Below are 7937 nucleotides of genomic sequence, written 5' to 3' on the forward strand. Positions count from 1 at the left end.
TGGGCACACCCCTCACAGTCCTGACTTCCTTGCTCATGTTCTCCCTCCATCTGCTCTTCATTTGGACCTTGGGAGCTCAGTCCAGTGCTCCAATGTGGGTCTCTGTCTCTATCTCCATCCATCGCCAGATGAAGGTTCTATGGTGATATGCAAGATATTCATCAGTGTGGCTATAGGATAGGGCCAGTTCAGGCATCCTCTCCTCTGCTGCCCAAGGACCTATCTGGGGCCATCTCCTTGGACACCTGGGAACCCCTCTAGAGCCAAGTCTCTAGAGCCTAAAATGGCTCCCTTAATTAAGATATCTTTTTCCCTGTTCCCATATTCTCCATCTCAACCATCCCATTCCCCCAAGCTCTTCCCAATCCTCCCCTTCTCCCTTCTCTCTCCCCATCTCCCTTTACCCCCACCCCACCCCCACCCCCGTGCTCCCAACTTTTGCCCAGCAATCTTGTCTACTTCCAATATCCAGGAGGATAAATATATGTTTTTCTTTGGGTTAACCTTCTTATTTAGCTTCTCTAGGATCACGAATTATAGGCTCAATGTCCTTTATTTATGGCTAGAATCCACTTATGAGTGAGTACATGCCATATTCATGTTTTCTTTGCCTTCCCAGCATGCCATAGTTGTGTACCACTCTAAATACACAATGACAACGTGTGTGTGTGTGTGTGTGTGTGTGTGTGTGTGTGTGTGTGTGTGTGGTCTGTTTTGCTTTCTATTAAATGGCACGCTCTGGTAAAGGCTGTGATTTTAGCTACCTGGGCATATTTTATCCAAGGCAAATTAAAACTCTCAGTAACATCACAAATAAAAGGTAACTGCATATTCTGCCCCCCAAAATGTCATTTTTCATCTTGTAAATAAGATCTTGTCAGTAAATAAATCCAATTCTCCATTTTTGATAAATGCCTTTAAAAGATTTCTCCAAGGGGGAAGAAGTATATCAATTATTTGAGTACAGCCGTGTTTATCCTCTCCTGATTCACATGGCAAAAGGAGTACAGTAGCAGGGATTTTGAGAGTTGTCGCACACCAGGGAAAGAGGAGGTGAAAGCTCAGGGACAGCCAAAGGAATTAGATGACTCTCTGAGTAGTGTTGGCTGTGTGCCATGGGAATTTAGCAAAAGTTCTAAAGAATAGGGTATGTAAATGGTGATCAGAGAGCCTAAAGCGCCTTCTCAGGCTGTTTCTATAGAGCAGCAGTGGCAGAGATGGCTCTCATTACAGGGAGGATGTCCTTTAGCACTGGATCTAATTGCTGACTGAAGTACCCCAAGAGCCCTTTTGCCATGTTTCTGAGTTAGCAAGCCCAATGCATTCCCCTTTTTTGAGGAATGAAAAGATAAAAGGGGAGGTTATAGTTTGGGTGCCATAGGACATGGGCTTGGTTTTCAGTGTCTTATTTTGCTGCCTTTTCCTCCAGGCCTAGATGTAAGTTATTCAGTTGGTTCTATTTAAGTTTCTTATATAGTGGCTGGGCAATTAATAAGTAACAGGGAATGCAGTTCCCACAATAAACAGTTGGTTCTAAGAATCTCTTACTTATTTTTTGTTTTTTTTTTTGAGGGTAGAAAATTCTTAATAGGAAAAGCATAAAAATTTATGAACAGTCTCAAAGGAATCACTATATAACCTAAGTATTTAACTTCTTGCTGGCAAATTTCTGTTTCATCCTTTGACACTTTATGGTTCCCTTTAGATAGTTGCTGTAATATTTGAGACAGGCATCATATGAGTAGGTCATCCATAGTAGGGTGCTGCTTTTCTGTCCTGGCCGCCCAGAACCAAAATAACCACACAGAAGCCATGTTGTTTAAATCACTGCTTGGCCCATTAGTTCTAGGTTCTTATTGGCTAACTCTTACATCTTAATTTAACCGATCTCCATTAATCTTTTTTTTGATATAAATATTTTAATAAATAAAATATGAACTATACAGTGTATAAAATATTGAACAAAATATTTTGTATCCTGATGACTTTACAAAGTGAGTCAAATAATATCTATGTAGATTGTGCAATCTAAAATAGGGTCAAACATATGAACTTGTGTTTGTTTTCAATAAACCGGTATGTATATCCCAGGATGGCCTGGAAATTGCTAAATAACTCTGGCTGACTTTCAGTTTCGGATTCTACTGTAATAGGCTACATCATTAGGATTATAGTGTGTGCCTCCACACCCTAAAAGACATTTTCTTTCTTTCTTTTTTCCTGAGATAGAGTTTCCTTCTGTAGCCCTAGCTGTCCTGGAGCTCACTTTGTAAACCAGGCTGGCCTCGAACTCAGAACTTGGAGAGATCTGCCTGCCTCTTTGTATCACCACGAGGCCGTGGCTTACCGGGTAAAGTTCCCAATGTCTGTCTCTGGCGGGCTATATGGCTTCTCTTTGACTCTGCCTCCTTTCTCCCAGCATTCTGTTTAGTTTTCCCCACCTAGCTAAGTTCTTCCCTGTCAACAGGTAACTCTAGCTTATGTCAATTTGACAGAAAACTACCTAGAACAGGTAACAGTAGGTAAATATAAAGCCTTGCCTAATGTAAAACATTACCTTTTGGGAGAAGAAGCCCTAATGGAAATACAACCCCCCCCCCCGAAGAATACCAAGAAAAGGGCTTATAATCTATTGCACCAGATCTTGCAACACTCCAATATTACCTATAAAGAAACCAAATGGGAAAGGATGGAGATTTGTATATAAATAAGAGTTATCCCTAGCATCTAATGGTGTCTAATCTCCTTACCTTGTTAAATAGCATTCCTCTAGGTAATCTTTTTCCAATAATAGAGCTTTGCAGTATATTTTTGTATGTTTTATTTCTGTTGCATCAAATAACAAGTTTTATTAACCTTCATGTGGGAGGATGGCAGCATATGTGTACTGTCATTACAGGGGACACACTGAAAGTCCTACATATTTTTTCTCAAATTCTTAAATCTGATTTACAAGATCTTCACTTTTTTATAAACCTGATTTAATATAATATGTGGATGCCTAACATGGGATTCCCCTCTGTATGCTGTGAATATCATTGGTTAATAAAGGAACTGTTTTGGGCCTATGGCAGAGCTATAGGGGAACAGAGCTATGTGGGGAAAACTAAGTTGAATGCTAGGAGAAAGAAGGGTGGAGCCAGAGAGAAGCCATGTACCCCCCGCAGGAGACAGACGCTGGAACTTTACCCAGTAAGCCACAGCCACATGACCATACACAGATTAGTAGAAATTGGTTAAATTAATATGTAAGAGTTAGCCAATAAGGAGATAGAGTTAATGGGCCAAGCAATGATTTAATTAATACAGTTTTTGTGTGATTATTTCGGGGCTAAGTGGGTAGGAATCAACAAACAGTTCTCTCTTCTTACAACTGGAAGGCCCCTGACTTAAGGTTAGGGGTCAGGAAAAGGCCTTGAGACTTGGAATCTTAGGGATCCAGAGACCAGAATAGGTCCCAGTGGACTTGGAAGTCCAGGAGCTGTAAATCACACTTGCCACAAATTAATGGTCACTAGTCAGAGATTGGCCCCCAAGTGGGAGCAAGTCCAAAGCAGACTGAGACCCTAGGAGGGAGCTCAGATGGTAACCACCAGAAATTTGCAAATTGTAAACAAAACCAAAGAAAGAACTGCTGGCCAAGGCAAATCTGAGACTGATTGGTAAATTATTTTGTTCTGTTTTGGAATCCAGACATTTGGAGAGACACAGGAAAGATCAGATGCTATCAGAAAGACCCAGTCTCTGGGACAAAGAGGAGGTTCCCTTCTGTCCTTCTGGTTTTGGTGCATGAGTTAAAAAGTGGCCACTTCGTATGTCTGTGATTTCTGGTATCTTATGGCTGCATGGATGGTCTGTCTTTTTACATTGCTTACATCTGGTGGGTTTTTGTTTTCTGCTGTACTCATATGTTTTGTTCGCAGACGTGGTAGCCAGACTTAGTGAGCACCCCTGCAGCGTGCTCCTTACTAGTTAGCTCTGTCTCTCATCTGTCTTTCAAGTCTCTCCTGTAACATACTCCATCTGTGGCCATGGCTAACTTGGAGCTCTGCTCATCTCCCTCTAGGAGCTCTGTTGGCTCTGTCTTTGTTCCTCTCATTGGCTCACTGGAGCCTCCTGTTCAAGTCCCACAGGTATATCAGAAAGTTATCTATGCCTCCCTGCTTGTGATTTTCCCCGCCCTGTTCTGCTTCTGAAAGATGTTTCCACCCCCTGCTTGCTCCATCTTTCAGAGAAGCAGCTGGCTTCTTTCTCTGACCATGAAGCTGTGGCTGCTGTCACCCTGCCCCACCTCCCCATGCCGCCAGGCTGGGGTGATGCTGGCACTGATCCCTCCCCCTGATCAATGGATTTAGTTTTGCAGAGATTCATGTGGCTTTGGTGTATGCTAGATATTAAAGTATTGTTTTCTGTTGTTGTTCTTTATTAGAAGGGTTCTGAAGTAGGTCGGTCAACTCTCCACTCCCAACCCAAGCATGCTTGTTTAAAAATTTCCTAACTTTTGTCCTAGGCCAGTCAGCCACCTGTTACTATGTCAGGGAAAGGAAGAAACAAAACAAAACAGTACAATAAAAGACACTACGTGTAATGAAACAGCTAAAATAGACTGTTCCCCATAGGGATTGCTGCTACTCACCTCATACTCTTTTTGCTGTTGTTGTTTAACTCTCTAAGAGTTTTGATAAAGTACAAGATTTGTAAGACTATAGCATAAATTTGTAAGCTTATTGGATATGCTTAAAAAATTGTAAAAACCAAAACAGCATAATGCCTACATTTTCTGAGTTTCTGTAGATGTCTGTTGTTTATAGATTTCTGTTTAATGGTCTCTAGGTTACAGGTACTTACATTATTCTACAATTTAATGACTTTAGAAAATAATTAAAATTGCTTATTAAGCTTGTCAAGTCCTATGCCTCCATCTACAGACATATAAAACTAGTTATAAAATAAACCCGCTGTCTAAAGTCTCTCGCTAATAAGTCCAGATATGCCTGTTTCAAATAATCAGAGTTGGGCTTGTTAAAGGCCAGTATTCCTCCCAAAAGAAGGTGACAGGCAAGGTCACTGGACCTTCATCTGAGTCTCTAGTCACTCCCTCCAGTTGCTTGTGTGTAGGTCGGTCCTAATGGTATATAGTCTCAAGTTTTTCTAGAGAAACTATGATATACAGGCTAAAAACTAAAAATCAGGAGGGGGTTCACCTATGTAACAATGGAAAAGCTGTTCTATATTCTGGATAAAGGCTCCAGAGATTGTCTAGCACACTCCATTTAGAAAAAAATCTTACAGAAAATGATCAATTTATTTATTGCTTAAGGTGAACCCAAATAAAAACATATATAGGTCTACCTGGAAATTGGAAACAGACAAGATCACCTGACAAAATTGGGAGTATGGGGGTAGGGGTAGAAGGGAGGGTGGAAAGGGAAAAGGAGGGGAGAAGGGGAGGGTTGAAGAGAACTTGAAGGAATGGGATAGTCAAGGCGGAGGAAGGACAGAGATGAGAGCAAGGAAAGAGATATCTTGATTGAGGGAGCCATTATAGGGTTAGCAGAAACCTGACTCTAGAGAAATTCCCAGGAATCCACAAGGTTGACCCCAGCTAAGACCCTAAGCAATGGAGGAGAGGAGGCACAGTCTTGACTTGCCCTGTAGTCAGACTGATGAATATCTTAAATTTCACCACAGAACCTTCATCCAGCAACTGATGGAAATGGAGGCAGAGACCCACAGTGGATCACTGGACTGAGCTTCCAAAGTCTGGTGGAAGAGTGAGAGGAGTGAGAATATGAGCAAAGAGGTCAAGACCATGATGGGGACACCCACTGAAGCAGTTTACCTGAGCAAATGAGAGCTCACTAACTCCAGCTGGACAGGGAAGAAAACAGCACAGGGCCAAACTAGGCCCTCTGGGTAACAGTTGCATGGCTGGGGCAGACTGTGGGGGGCGGGGGACACTGGCAGTGGCATCAGGATTTATCCCTACTTTTTGTACTGTTTTTTTTTTTTGGCGGGGGGGAACCTATTCTTTTTGGATGGATACCTTGCTCAGCCTAGATATAGTAGGGAGGGCCTTGAACATTCCCCAAAGCAATGTGCCTTACCCTGTTTGAGGAGTGGATGGGGGGTGGGGTAGAAGAGTATGTGGAGGAAATGTGAGGAGGAGAGTGAGTAGGAACTTGGATTGGTATTTTTTAAAAATCTAATAAAAAAAGAAAAATACTTTTATTACTGTTAGTTCTCATATCACTTAATTTTCTTATTAAAAAAAGATTTATTTAGGTAGATTGATTCCCAATTTCCTGAGAAACCACCACACTGATTTCCAAAGTGGTTGCACAAGTTTGCATTCCCACCAGCAATGGATGAGTGTTCCTTTTACTCCACAACCTCTCAAGCAAAGGCTATCATTGGTGTTTTTGATTTTAGCCATTCTGACAGGTGTGAGATGGTATCTCAGAGTTGTTTTGATTTGCATTTCCCTGATTCTTAAAGAGGTTGAACATGACCTTAAGTGTCTTTTGGCCATTTGAACTCCACTGAGACAGTGTGCCTGTTCTAATCCAGCTGGACCAGGACTGAATGAGCATGGGATCAAACTGGACTCTCTGAATGTGGCTGACAATGAGGGCTGACTGAGAAGCCATTGATAAAGGCACTGGGACTTGTTTCTACTGCAAGTACTGGCTTTTTGGGACCCTAGTCTATTTGGATGCAAAGCTCCCCAGGCCTGGATGTAGGTGGGAGGGCCTTGGACTTCCCACAGGGCAGGGTTCCCTGCCCTCTCTTAAAGAGGGAGGAGGAGGAAGAGGGGTGAGTGGGGAAGCAGGAGGGGAATGGGAGGAGGGGAGGAAGTGTACATTTTTGAATGGCAAAATAAATAAAATAATAAATAAATAAAGATTTATATAAAAATTAGAATGGCTTAAATGTAAGTACAGATATCTAACTCTTTGACTTCTTCCTTTTTTCTTGGTTCACGTTAATAAAAAATGTTTCCCATTTAAGGTCATGGATATCCAATGCTCTTGCTGAAATATAAACTTTCTTTTTCTCAGGAACTGTAAGACCATGATGGAGGGGACACAAAATTCCAAGCAAAAATTACTTAAATGAGATCTACAAATTCCTAAGGTTATAAAAGTCTACTTAGGTTTGTTGGGGGATGTTTGATCACATTGTGAACCCCGAGTTTGCATTTGCATTCATTAAAATTTAACCTTCAGTCAGGAGACTGCATTAGCAGCTAGTTGATAGAAAGTGATCCTAGAGCATCAAAGGGCATCAGAAAGAGCTAGAGACACAGGATGTAGCAGCGAGGGATTTGGAGTGGTGAAGCTTTTTTTGGTTTTACAAAGAAGCACAAGTCTTTCAGAGAGGCCAGCAAGGAGAGAAGGTTAGCTACTTGCTACCCAGCCTCTCTGCGTTCACAGGTTTTTACCCCAGCCTTTGAATCTTGAGTCTCATTTATAAATAGATTGATGGAGATTTAGCTAAAGCTACCTTTAGTAGCAGCTAGTGCCCCAGGGAACAGAATTCCCACCAGGCTGCAGCCTGAGCCACTCCCAGAGAAGCAGGCCGGCAACTGTGGAGTTGCAATTGCCGGCTGTAATAGCAGTGATTAAGGCACAGCCACTGTCCTGAAGTTAACAGAATCTGACTCAGAGATAGATATGTCTTTGCTAACTGTGTTCAACAGACTTTAAAAAATTAGATAAAAGCAATATATGTTTGTTTAAAAAGGTATGTTTGATAAATAAAATTTATGAATTCCTAAGATATATCTGTTCTGGTGGAAGCTCTACCTCAGTTCCCCTCACCATCTTTCCCTTCCCAAACTCTGCCCCTCATCTCAGAAAGCCTACCAACCACGGCTTGTCCCCAGAGATGCTCAAGACCACTCCCATGGATATTTAAACAGCACTCCCCTTAAA

This window comes from Microtus oregoni, unplaced genomic scaffold (assembly GCF_018167655.1).
Source record: "Microtus oregoni isolate MIOR12 unplaced genomic scaffold, Mior012 000155F_ref0000269, whole genome shotgun sequence".
Taxonomy (NCBI): domain Eukaryota; kingdom Metazoa; phylum Chordata; class Mammalia; order Rodentia; family Cricetidae; genus Microtus; species Microtus oregoni.